The following is a 14,175-nucleotide window of genomic DNA, read 5'->3' on the forward strand; positions in this document are numbered from 1 at the left end:
GTAATAAATAAATAGAATGCTCAGTGGCCAGAAATAAAAATTCTTCATGCTTCCCAAACAACTTAACATTTATAGTATTTTAGATGGTTCTGTCCTTTCTTCATGGTTGGTCCCATATGCTTCCTGTGTCCTTCTCTGGGGATAGCAACCCTCCTTTGTAGTGCAGGTACTTATTTTCCAAGAAAAGATCAAATGCTCCTCTCAGCTGGAAACACCCACTCTCCGTGTTGTTTCAAAGGGTTTCATACTCCTGCATTCCAGACATGTCCAAACTAAACCCTGGTCAGAAAAAGACCTGGCCCTGATTTTCAATGCAACTTGTTGTCTTTTACTCTGGAATGAGATCAGAAAAATGTGCGTATTCTTCACTTATGATTGTAATTTATTAATTACATAATAACTTTACATTAATGCTTATTCAATATTCATCACTACCAAAAGTAGTCTTTATTATTCTCTGGTGTTCAAAGGTGAATTACCACCTGGATTCATTTAACAGTACTATGGTTCTTCTTTTGGTGCTTAACAGAACTCTTTGAGCAAACTTAGGGAACTAGAACATACTTAGTTTTGAAGGAAAGTGCCATCCCTGAGGCATAATCAGGAACCAAAAGACTGAAGTGTTACTAGAACTAAAAGGTGCCTCTGAAATCTCTTGGTTCAATCCCTTCATTTTAAAGGTGAAGAAGTAGGGGTGCCTGGGTGGCTCAGTCAGTTAAGTGGCCGACTTTGGCTCAGGTCATGATCTCGCAGTCCGTGAGTTCGAGCCCTGTATTGGGCTCTGTGCTGACAGCTCAGAGCCTGAAGCCTGCTTTGGATTCTGTGTCTCCCTCCCTCTCTGCCCCTCCCCTGCTCATGCTCTGTCTCTCTCTGTCTCAAAAATAAATAAAACATTAAAAAAAAATTTAAAGATGAAGAAGTAAAGACCCAGAGAACTCTGAGCTTAATGACATGTTTCTTATATTTATCCCAAGTCAGCACGCCTATAAATAATGCCTTCTTTATTTTTATTTGATTAATTCATGTGGTTAATATGTTATTTTTGTTTCTTTTTAAAATGTGTAAGTGTAAAAACCGTTGGGAGGAAAAAATCACCCCAAATCTCTCTACCGAGGGGCAGTCACTGTTAAAAGGCAGCATGACCATCACTTAAGGGAATGAGCTTTGGAACCAGACAGTGCCAGACAGAACCTCATCAGTTAACCTTTCTGAGCTTCAGTCTTTATGACAACAAGGGAGACGACAGTATTCACCTCATGGTGAAAATTAAAGTATATTGCGTAGGTAAGGCATTCAGGTCAGTGAGCTAAATGTTTGTATTCAATTCATGCTAGCAATCCTTAGTATTACAGTTGAGATAACACTCCATACATTTTTATACCATGTTTTTTTTCACTTACTGCGTCATATGCATTTTCCCAGGTCATCAAAGAATCTTTATTAATGCACTTCTTTTATGTCATGACCATCTTGGTAAAGAAAAATTGGAGTTCTTTTCCATTCCACAGCCAAGTTGTGTATACCTTCTCAACAGAAGCTGAATCAGCAGCTGCCAACAAAGGGGAAAGGAAACAAGGGTTAATTAAGAGGAACTATTTTGGAATAAACAGCTGGATTTACAAGGGTGTGCATGAGAATGCTTTGATGCATGCATTTAGAGAGTAAAGGATATAGAATAATTGATGGCTATATTGGCAGATCAAAGTGTCTCAAGGGCATTGCAGGCTTGCAGAGTTAAACTGTTTGCACTTTTCCTGCATTTAGTGTGTGTATTTTGTGAGCATAATAATAATTTGTACTCACATAGAAGCTTTCATCTAGGGAGGAGCTCAAAGCACTTTGAAGATGTTAATAAGAAAAAGACCTGCTAATTAAGATTGCTTAAAAAGAAAAACTCTCCTTTCAGCAGGCTCACATGATTGTTGGGAGGATTCGGACTTAAAGAGATTTGTTATCACAAGTGAGTTATTTCGAATGTTTTCCCTTTAAAACACGCCGTTGGCCTTAGTTTACTGATAAAAATGTCTTTCTCTGGACAGTCACACCACATGTAACAAGAATAATGGAACAGTCTATGACGTGCTTGATTTTGGAGAGCACACTCTTATCTAAAAAAGTACCGTGTTGGACATTTGTAGTGAGTTTTCAGGTTATCAGATAAAGTTGTAGATTAAACGTAACAAAACAAGCTTAGAAGGACAAAGCATTCCCAGGCCTTTCTGGAATTATATTTGTTAAAGGAAATTCAGACAGCAAAAATCGTATCTCAGTGCATGGTGAAAAGGGTGACTTTGTTAAGAGTTCTACAAGCTTCCAGCTCAACTTCCCTGCATCAAATACACGAAAGCAAATCCCTACATAGATGAAATCAATTCATGAAACCTTTCCCAATCCAACTGTTAGAATCGGATGCCTCCCTTCTCTCTGCTCCCTGGTCAGCGAATGGTATTTGTTTGGAAATATTCTTTGTATGATGACTTAGTATTTGAGTCTTTTTTTTCATGTGTCAGATATTTATAGTTCTTCCCCACTAGAGAGTAAACTCCAAGTAGGCAAAAATATTTTTTATTCATCTTAAAATCCTATAAGAGGACTTAGCACAGTATGTGATCCTTAACACAACATACCCATTAATAACTATTTCTTTTAATTACGAATTTTATTATAACAGTTTCATAATAGAAAAAGAAATTGGAAATAGCGTCAATGTCCATCTATAGGGCAAGGGCTAAATAAAGTTATGAGACATCCGTACAATGGGATACCATGTCAGTGTTAAAAAGAATGAGATAGACTTGGAAAAATTCAATGATCTATGGAATGAACAACTCAATTATAAGAATATATTTTAGGATCTCCTTTTTTTGCAAAAAAAAAAAAAAACAAAACACAAAAAACAAACCAATGGGTGATTGAGAGATGCCTGGGATGAATACATAGATAGAAAGTTAGACAGACCAATCAAATTTTTTTATTATTCATAGAAATTGGAAGCCCTGAAAAATATGGGCAAATCATCAACAGTGAATATTCCTGGTGAATGGGGCTCCTCAGCCCTCAGTCAGTGGGCTGGCTTTGAGAGGAAAGTCCTTCACTTGTTACTTTTACCTTTGTATTGTTTGAAGTTTTAGCAATGAGCAAGTATTATTTTTGGTCAAAAAAAAAAAAAAGGGAAACTATTTATTGACTTTAAGTTTGTATTTGTTGAACTTGCTTTCGGTCAGGCAGATGACCTAATATCCCATATTTCTGCGCTTTGCAGCCTGTCTCCCTGACAGCCTCTGGCACTGAACGAGCTGGAGGGGACAAAGCCTTCCTTTTTTCAAGAGTAAGCATTTAGCCCGATTCAAACTGACTCTCTTGGGCATCTTCCTGGGGCACCTTTCCAGGGCCTTGGTTTCTAAATTCGGTATACTAATGGGCTGGGACAGATTCCCTGGCTGACTTTGGAAGTTGTCAAAATCTCTCTGGTAACTTTCCTAGGCTTTTTGGTCTCTAACAAGACATGGACCTTTTTCAGTTGTAAATCAGCTTACATCAAAATTCATGTGGGAGGCCGTGCTGCTCCTGAAATCTCTCTGCTCACTCTTTTCAGCTGCTGAGCTCTCGGTCCCTGGAAACTCCTGCCTCCTGGGATAATCAGAAATAGCCACCTGGGCTAATTTCCTAAGTGGCCATTCTCTTGTTTTGACCAGTAGGAGGGGCGTGATCTGTTTTCTCCGTACAGTTTGTATAGTTTGGCTTGCTGCCAGCATGGTTCTCTCAACCGAAGGAAAACCAAACACTATCGAAAATGGGAGGAAAAAAGGGAATTTGTGGGACTATTATAGATTAATCCAGTTTGCTGGGATCTGGCCTGGCCCATTTTTAGTGGGGGCTGGTTTAGAGTTAGTTTGTGGTTACATAAACTTGCCAACAATCCGGAAGAGGAAACAATACCCTCTGGTGGTAACATTATATTCTGCACCGTGTACCCTAAATTTCAACCTTAGGCCAAGTTGCCTTACCTGCACTTGTACCACAGTACATGTGAACATTTTTAGTCACAGGAATCTATACTTTTTTTTAAAGCTTATTATTATTATTGTTATTTTAGTAAACTCTACACCCAATGTGGGGCTTGAACCCACAACCCTGAGATCAAGAGTGGCATGCTCTTCTGACTGAGCCGGCCAGGCAATCCCAGAAATCTGTCCTTAAAGAAATCAACCCCACCTTTCCCTTGAGTGATATATAGAGATACAAACGGTAAAAATTTCCATTTCCCAGGTTTGCTTTTATTGCTGTGTTCAACATCATGCAGATCAAAATTCTTAAGTTTGTTATCATTCTATTAAGGAAAACAATTCCCATCATTCTACAAACTACAGAGCTAGGGTTGGTTTTTGACTATACCATTATTTATGATGTTACCATTATGCTTATTTCAGGTCCATTTCAGTTTTTCAGAATGTGTCTATTGTGTCATATAGATTTTTGTCTCTCAGAACATATTACTATGTTCTGCTATATGTGACAACATTCAGATATAGTCATAATCCTAGGTCCCAGTGTTCTTGTTAATCTACGCACTTGAATTGTCACAGTCAGGTGGATTGCACAGGGACATTATCACACCAGCTGCTCTGCTCTGCAATTAGCAGGCCTGGTATGGAATGTTCAGAGTAAGTTGGAGTTCCCGTGGACTCTGGACATTTGCCTTTCTGAGTCTCTGCCTTTGACTTTCCCTTTGGGAATCATGCCATAAAGGTCACTGTTTCCTGTTCCAAATACTCCTTTTAGTTTCTGTTTTGTGAGAACTCTGTATAAAGCTTTTTCCCTTGACCATTTGTCCTCCCAAGCCTGAGATTGCTTCTGAAGTGGAGAGAATTGAATAAACCCAGGATTCCTTTCTGGGAACTGGGCACTTGTCATCAAAGAGTGAAGTATCTTTGGAGAAGCTTGTGGCACCAGGATTTGAGGTGAGAGAGGAGAAAGGGGGCTCAGCCCATTATTTAAAACCTGCATTTGCTCCTTGTCAAAATGCTCATTGGCCATCTGGTAGGTGACCAACTGTGCCAATTTGTCTGGGTTTGAGGGGTTGCCCAGGGCATGGGACTTTCAGTGTTAAAACTGGCAAAGTTCCAGGTAAACTGGACCGGTTGGTCATACCAGTATGGGTTTAGGACTGTATGAATCCTTTCTTTGCTCCTGTCTCTCTCTATAGTTAATTGTTCTTCCTTTTACCACAGATCTGCCAAGTGTTGTTTCTTATGCGTCCTAATAAAACCCATGATGTCTGAAAACAATTACATATTAAGGATTTACTACATTTCATGTGTGTTAACCATGGAAAACCTTTCATTTGAGTTTAAAAATCACATAAAAAGGTGCCTGGGTGTCTCAGTTGGTTAAGGGTCCCACTCTTGATTTCGTGTCAGGTCATGATCTCAAAGTTCATGAGTTTGACCCCATGTCTGGCTCTGTGCTAACAGTGTGGAGTCTGTTTGGGATTCTTTCTCTTCCTCTCTCTCTGTCCCTCCCCAACTTGTACTTTCTCTTTCTCTCTCAAAAACAAACTTAAAAATTTTTTTCTAATAAAAAAATTAAAAAAAAAAAAAGAAATTACCTAAACATGAACTTGAGACAGGCATGCCTGCACCAGTCTACCATAATAATTTATCATCATTTTTAGGCACAGAGTGAAGGTTGACTGTTATGTGCCATGTCGGATGCTGGGGAAATGGGGAGCTGAATGGATAAACAGATAAATGCCACAGAGTTACCAGTGTTAGGCAAGTGGTGTAGGAGGCTAAGGAACAAAGTGATTCCTGTGGGCTGGGACTTAATGCTGGGAGAGGCTTAAAACAGGAAGTGGGATGTGGAGAGGACTGGAGAGGAATCCGGAAGAAAAGGTAGACTCTAGATGAGAAGACTATTCCAGGCAGAAGAAAACAGCTGCCTGTAGACTCAGGAATGTGTGGGTGGGATCTGTATAGGCAAGTTGCCCTGAAGCTGAGTTTTCAAATGGGTGATCAGTTTGAGGAGGGGGTGTAGGACCATTCTAGCATTTCTGTACTGCTGCTTTTGCAATTACTCTAGACCCAGTGAGTACATCTTTACCAAACAGAGAGAGCCCTTCTTTTTCCTCCTGTCCCTCCGCCAGCTTTTGTAGGTTAGGCCTGGCATCTGTAAAGAATGACCTGACTTTCTCAGTAAATATTTGGGGTGCAAAGAACCAGAGCATTGTCAAAACTCTGTGTGACTACTCCACCCTTCCTCCTATTGAGTCCAGCGCAGAGTAGGGCGGACCACAGAGTGTGGCCAAGGAAACTATCCTTCACCCCCTTGTAAACAAGCTTTGGCACAGAGACTCGGAGCACCAGCCCCTGCGCCCCAGTTCTCAGCAAAAGCAGCGAACATTTGTAGGTGAAATGGGGCTGTTAAAGGACTACTGGTCTCCCTTACGCTGTAATGCTCATTAGTGGGTTTTCAGTGACCTTATCATAGACTGGACGTAGCAAATTATCACAGCTCAATTTTACCAAAATGACCTTTGCCTTACACAAATCCCATTGTTCTTTATTGAAAAGAAACCCTTTCAATCTGGGCAAAGACAACGTGAAGATGTGTTGGGGAACCAGATACAACCGTCATCATAAATGGTGATGACCAAGGAAGACAGAGGCAAAAGCAGAAAGTGCCTTCAGTGAGATTTGGGAGGAGGGACACCAGGGAAGTTCTTGTACCTCTTCCACAGCTTTCCAGCTAAAAATTCCTGCTCATGTAAAGAAGAGCTTTAATCTGTAAATTCTCCTGGGAAGATTATGCCTGTCTTTACTCTCACACTAAAGAGACTGCATCAGTACTTTCCCTTTGGTGAGGAATAGGTAGGGACTTCAGTGCTTAAAAAGAAGTGTCTGTAAATATAAAAAAATGCTGCCAAAAAGAAGGCTTAGCATCTTAAAATCAAATTCTTTGCATCTAATTGTTTTGGGGGAAAGTTGTTATAGCCTTTATCTGAAATGGGTTGCATCACAACAGCATTCAGGAAAACTGTCTTTTATTTTCCTTGCTTTGGATTTGTACTTCTTTAATACTCTATGGTCTTCATGGTCTACCATCTCCCTTTCGTTGTTCAGTTTCCTTCCTTTGCTCTCAAACTCTTTTGTAAACTATTTTAAACTGTCCCATTTCTGCTCCTGAATTTCCCCCTTGGTTCCCAGTGGTCGTGTTTATTTATTAGCTCACAATGATTGCTTCCTTTCTCAGGTCTGGAGAAGTGTGACTGTGCTAAGGTGCATGGATACAAGACATAAATATCATTGAATTGATGACTGCATCTATTAAAAATATTGGGATCATCTTTCTGCTTTCATTGTTTTATTTGAAAACATAGGTTGACAACTGATACTTCTGTACTGTAAAAAATGGGAGGGAAATTCCATTAGACGGTGTGGATTAATCAGACACACTTTTCTTTAAAAACAAAAACCCTACTTTGATCATTACTTCCTGTGCCTGTTGGTTCTTAATCATAGCTGCAGCTGAAACTCTTCTCCCCATTCTTTTAGTCTCTGGTATCTTCTTACCCACATCTCTTTGTAAATCATTATTATTATTTTTTTTTAATTTGCAATCGGTTCTGCCCTTGGTAGTGTCAGTTAAAACACTCTCATTGGAATTAAATGCCAAGGTATGGTGTTTGCAATTAGGTTAAATGTTTCCTTGGAATGGGTCCAGTTGTTTTTTATCTTTTTTGATAAGCAATGGCTTTCAAGGTCCTGGCTTGAAGATTCTTATTTTGAATTAGGAATCCTTATCTCTACATAATTTGAACAATCCCAGACTATACAGGCATTGCCTAGGTCCACCAGACAGTTCTCCATTAGCACTGCTCAGTGTGAAAGTCTAGAGAAGAACTTAGGCAGTCATGGTGGACCAGGCAGCTTAACCAAGAACATCCAAAGTATCTACTAGGAGAATATTCTAACATTTATGTCAGTTTAAATACCCCTGGCAAGTCATACTGTTCTCTAAAAGTTCAGTCAGTCCTGGTTCATGGCTCAAAGCACTTTGTGTGTATCAGCCCATTAGCCCTCTGCATTCCTCTGAGTCAGAGAGCTGACAAGTGGAAATAACCCCATTTCCAAATGTGGACTCCAATGCACAGAAAGCTTAAATAACTGCAACGGGATCACTAATTCAAGCAGCAAAACAGCACACACATGGGACCAAGAGCGTATCACAATGTTCCATAGGGTTGGATGTAGTAACAACCTCTGCCGGTGTTCCTTTGAGGGGCAGAGACAGCATCTGTGGCAAGATAAAGCACCTCTGCCTGAACTCCTCTTTATCCTTAATGCTTGGAAGAAAACCAGCTACTTCAGACAACATCATTCATGTAGGGAAGTCTTGTTTCCTGGGCCATCCCCTCTCTGAGCCAATTTTCTTTCAGCCATGGCCAAGAGTATGGACGCTAGGACTAGAAATGCCAGCGTTCGAACCTTGATCCTACCAGTATGACCCTGGGCCAGTTTCTTAACCTCTCTACGACTCAGTTTCATCATCTGTAAAATGGTGATTAGTAACAGTATGTACCTCAGACAGGGTGCTGTGGGGATCAAATACGCTAATTCATGTAAAGCACTTAGAACAGAACCTGGCACATAAGTACTCAATAAATATTAGTTGTTTCTCTTGTTATTTAATATGCTTCCTTTCCTTTTCTGGGAAGCTTTTTCATTCCAGGGCCTTCACATTCTCTTACTTCCTCTTCCCATCAAAACAGCAAAGGATCCAGTATCAGCTATTAACATTTTAGTGAGACCAGCTGGTTTGCTTATCAAGCATTGTCTCCAATTGTGGAATGAAAAACTTGATTCCCTGTTTAAGGAAGTTGGGGTACCACAAATGTTTTGAGGTAGTAGGGGAAAGTGGGAGATGAGAACGAAAAATCTCAATTAGCCTCAAAGATATCTGAAGGAACCTGCTCAAGTATTTACCAGGCCCCTTTTCTGCTAAAGAGCAGGTCTACCTACTTGCCCAGAACCCCTTCCTTCTTCTAAAATCCCTCTCCATCCCTATTCTGTTCCTTCCTATGTCAACACGAACAACTTTCCCTTTCCTCACCCTTAGTATTTTATCCTTCTCTCCTCTCACTTTAGACCAAGACCTTTAAATGCCAGGAATGCAGGGCCTGTTTTCACGCATCTTCTGCTCCATCAGCCACTTCTGGCCTTGGTTCTCTTTGTCCCAACCCTGCTTTGCCATGATGGTACTATTGTGAGGACCAAAAGTGAGAAGAGTTAAGCTATGAAAGTAAAATTTGCATATACCAGTTATGCCTGATTGTCTATTGGCATAATAATATAGAGTTTGTATTATTAAATATATAAAACATTAACTTTATTTTTTATTTTTTTATTTACATTTATTTATTAATTTTTTTTAAATTTTTTTTTCAACATTTATTTATTTTTTGGGGGACAGAGAGAGACAGAGCATGAACGGGGGAGGGGCAGAGAGAGAGGGAGACACAGAATCGGAAACAGGCTCCAGGCTCTGAGCCATCAGCCCAGAGCCCGACGCGGGGCTCGAACTCAGGGACCGCGAGATCGTGACCTGGCTGAAGTCGGAGGCTTAACCGACTGCGCCACCCAGGCGCCCCTACATTTATTTATTTTTGATAGAGAGAGACAGAGCACAAGTGGGGGAGGGGCAGAGAGAGAGGGAGACACAGAATTCGAAGCAGGCTCCAGGCTCCGAGCTGTCAGCACAAAGCCCGATGTGGGGCTCGAACCCACGAACTGCAAGATCATGACCTGAACCGAAGTCGGAGCTTAACCAACTGAGCCACCCAGGTGCCCCTAAAACATTAACTTTATTAATCTCTATTCTGAAATAACAAAACTGTTCACATATGCTTGGCGTTCTTAATTAGTCGCTGTCTGTAGCCTTATCATTTGATCACAGCCTTGTCCACGGCATTTTTCCTGCCAGGCATGTGTAATTAAATACATGAAATTCAACTCCTAACCCTTTGCTACATGGGGGAGACTAAGGCTGAGGAATGGAGAGGAGAAGGGACCCCAGGGGAGGGTAGACGTGAGACAAAGAACTCCCAGAAGCCAGGGATAACTTTCCCCCGGGCCTTTCCCTCAATGTCACCACCCAGAGGTAATATCTGAAAACCACAAGCCTTAAAAATTAATGAATCTCAGATTTAACCTCTAGTCATCCTTGAATGACAATCTACATTTCAGAGCCTTTTTCTTAACATAAATAGAAATTACAGTTCATATCACATGTTTAAATGACTTAAGCAATTTAACAAAAACCCTGGCCAGTTCTTCTTAGAGTGCTAGGCAAATTCGAGGTGGTTAATTTCTTAGTCAAAGTTTTCTCACCTGCTTTTTATGCCCTTTGTTTAAAATAATATTATTTGTATTAATATATGAAATACACAGGCACTTAAATTTTTTACTCACTATCTCACCAATGTTCTATTATTCATGTTTTAAAAGCTTCTGTGTATATTCACAGTAGCTCCAAATAACGGATTTTTTTTAATTTATTTATTTTGAGAGAGACAGTGGGAGTGAGCAAGGGAGAGGGAGAGACAGAAAGAGGGAGAGAGAGAATCCCAAGCAGGCTCCACACTGTCAGTGCAGAGCCCAATGTAGGGCTCAGACCTACAAACTGGGAGATCATGGCTGGAGCTGAAACTAAGAGTCAGACACTTAGCCTACTGAGCCACCCAGGTGCCCCCCAAATAACAGATTTTTATTTCCTTGAAGCTGGTCTCTTGTTAACTGTTTCCCATGACACTGTCAGTCATAAACCCTTCAAATAAAATCAAGATCACACTTGTGAGCATAGACACCAAGTGTTAGAAGGAATGCCTTCAGCGGGCCCAACTTTAAACGTTGCCTCTGTTTTTCTAGCGCAAGTGGGAAGTATGCCTGACCTCATTGTAATCAGTTTAGGACATACAGTGCTGTTGTTGTTGTTGTTTAAGATTTTATTTTTCAAGCACTCTCCATACCCATCATGGGGCCAGAACCCACAACCCTGAGATCGAGAGCCACATGCTCCACTGACTGAGTTAGCCAGGTGCCCCTAGGAAATATAGCTTTTATTTTTGGTCCAATAATGCAATGGTTTCCAAACTATGTTCCATAAAAACTTTAGATCAGTGAGGGATTTTTGAGCGTCTTAGAAAAAAAGGGCATATCGCAGAATATGCTTTTGATTTGTGTCCCAGTTCATCTTTTCCAATCACCACCCCGTGACCAGTTACTACTCTATGAGCAATTAAGTAGAAATCTTGCTTATGTTTGGACAAATAGGTTACAATTCACATTTTATAAGTCAGGTCATACTTTATGTTTGCTATTTATCAAGTATGTATTATATGCCAGCATTGACTTGGATTATTCACATTAGTCTTAACAACTCTGTGACATAGGTCCCCTTATTATCCCCTTCAACAGATGAAGAAGCAGAGACTTAGGAGATGAGGAAACTTGCTCAAAGTCTCAGAGAAAAAGAAATCAGGTCAAGACTGAAACCCTAGCATTTAGCTCCCAAGTCCATGCTCTTTAAACACCCTGCTCTGTTACCTCCTTAATAGAGGCAATTGCTGCAGAATAATCTACAAATCAAGCTTTCCCTTTGTATGGTATGTTTGGCCCTCCTCTCCAACATACCCCCCTTGATGAACGTATGAATTATAAGCTTGGCATTTGTGTGAATCATCTACCAAGGGGCACCCTTGTGTAAGAGAGTCCCAGAGCTGTTTTCCATGCAGTTAGTTGAGAGTCTATGTTCCCAAGTTCCACAGGCCAGGAGAATGGCAAAGACTCTGTTATCCGATGACCCTTCTTATGGCACAACCTCCTCCCAAAGGTCAGCATTGCTCAGGGAGGGGAACTACAGGCCTTCCATGCCCCCAGCTCCTTCAGTTCCTGGGCATGCTGTTTTTGGAGACTGCCTCCTCATGGCTGCTTATAGGTCTGCAGGGGCCTTCATGAGGAGGCCATTTCTCCATTTCTTGGAGGGATCAACGGATTACTGTTCTCTTATTATTCCATTTTGTCAGTGTCTGAGTTGCCATGGAGGGATACAGGTTTTGCTGTGGGTGACCTGACCAAATCCTTCAATAGCAACAAATGGTTCCCTGGAACTCACCACTGCCACACTGAAGCTTGCAAGCAAGGCCACACTGACTGCATTCCCAAATCTCCTCCACCCCTCATTCCCCCACAAGTCTATCCATTATGAGGACTGCTCAGTGGCCCAAGAAACCCATAACCCATTCTGTGTCAAATAGATAGAGCCGTTGCCTCTCAGGATTGCTACTCCATGGACAGGGTGTATCAAAGGGTGTAACTGCCCATTTATCTCTCAATCTTTTCCAATAGACTAGAAGCTCCTTAAGGGCGGTTACAGTTAATCACACATTGTTATAAGTAATGTGATGGCCTTTCTGAGCACTAAGGGGGCACCTGCAAATGGCCTTGATCTTTCCATTTTCTCTTTGGGTCAGGCATATTCCATCTCATTGTGACCTCTGACCAACCTCATTAGGCTCTTCAGGGTCTGGGCTAAAGTTCAATTTATAAAAGACAAGTGGAAAATGCCACACCCTTTGATAATGAAACCAGCCCACTTCAGAAGCAAAAGTAATACTGAGAGAAAACATGTTTTGCAGCTTGGGTCAGCTTTCTTCCTTTCTTTTTTTCAAATGAATTACTTGAAGCTTTGAAGCACTGGAAAACAGGAATGTCTAAGTTATCAAGGCCCTTATCCAGTCAATTCAAAATATTTATCCTGAATTACAAATTCACTTTCTAGGCTTCAGTGGGTGCACTGCAGTGTTTACAGTTAAAGATGTCTCAGAACAATTATTTTGTCATGCACCTTAACTCTGAACATGTTGATGAAGCAAACTACCTTGTAGTTCTTTCTAAATGTTCTAGACCCAGGAGGACATTCATATTTCCAATGGATCTTAACTTGGAACACCCCTGCTGCTCCATCACACCCTCTACAGGCTTCCTAGAATAACCATGGCTTAGACCTTCTTCACTTCCCTGAAGGCAACATTTTGCCCTCCATCCTACTGCTTCAAAAATGTATTAAATTAAAGGTCTTCACATTCTTGATTCACAATTCAGTCAATTCTTTTGCTCCACAAAACACCCTGATATTTGTTACAAACACCCTGAGTGTCTTGGCCCTTTGTTGGCCTGACCCAATAATGACTCAAATACCCCAAAAATCCTCTTGGTTAGAAGAGTGAATATAATTAGAACCTGATAGATTCTAGACACCATGCTAGGTATTTTCATTTGTATTATTTCATTTAACTCTCAAACTAATATTACAAGGCAGGTAGAGCAGTAGTTGGTACATAGTGGGCACTCATGAAACACTTGGTGAATGAGTGAAGAAATTACAATTCCTATCTTACAGTCTAGAAAACCACAGATGAAACAGATCATATCATTTTCTTGAGACCACTTGGCCAAGCAGGTCTGCCTCTTCCCTGGCCATGCCCTCTGTACCATGTGACTTCGGGCCTGTAAGGGTTAAATACACTCTCTGAGAAGGCTTATGCTTCGTCACCACTTGACGCCCTAAGGATTTTCTAAATCATTGTAATCAACACTTACTAAGCCCCCTCAAGTACTCAAAATCCTTTAATCCTCAAATGTGAAAACAAAAAGTAAGGCTTTATCTTTATGTCCGTGTTAAATAAAAGTTTCTCTTGAACCTCATTGGTCTTGGATATCAATTATCCAAAGAAGTGTAGAGAAATTCTCAGGAAAATTCACGGGGCAAAATTAATTTTAATGGCTTTAATTTACACAAGAGCCATGAAGTAACACTAGCTTCTTGACACAGTCTTTGCCACATCGCCCTTTGTCTGCCCTGATGAGCTCCAACTCCTTTCCATACTTTGGGTTCCCTCTCTCTCCCTTCTGCTCCCCAGAGTGCTCCTCTGCGTCCTGAGACTTCCACGGCTCCCTCCCACCTCTCAGCTTATTCCTATCTGTGAGCCATTATTTATGATCCATCCTGCACCCTAAAGACTTCTGTGTCTCCTAGGACTTTGTGTATGTGGTGTGTGTGTGTGTGGGGGGGGGGTGTTTTCCCATGACTTATTAAAAGTAAGGCCATTCTTATTTC

The 14,175-nt window shown here is 40.9% G+C and overlaps 1 protein-coding gene across 3 annotated transcripts in view; it reads left to right on the top strand.

The window, feature by feature from the left end:
* Positions 1–4,817: 4,817 nt before the first annotated feature.
* MED4 (mediator complex subunit 4) overlaps positions 4,818–14,175 on the top strand; it is a 47,848-nt gene continuing 38,490 nt past the window's right edge. The window contains exon 1 of one of the 3 annotated variants that reach the window (XM_003980375.6): positions 4,818–4,961. The gene's annotated coding sequence lies outside the window, so the exon portion shown is untranslated. The remainder of the gene's footprint in view (positions 4,962–14,175) is intronic. The other 2 variants (XM_045052896.1, XM_045052900.1) reach the window with 2 other exon arrangements.

Source organism: Felis catus, chromosome A1 (assembly GCF_018350175.1).
Source record: "Felis catus isolate Fca126 chromosome A1, F.catus_Fca126_mat1.0, whole genome shotgun sequence".
In the NCBI taxonomy this organism is placed as follows: domain Eukaryota; kingdom Metazoa; phylum Chordata; class Mammalia; order Carnivora; family Felidae; genus Felis; species Felis catus.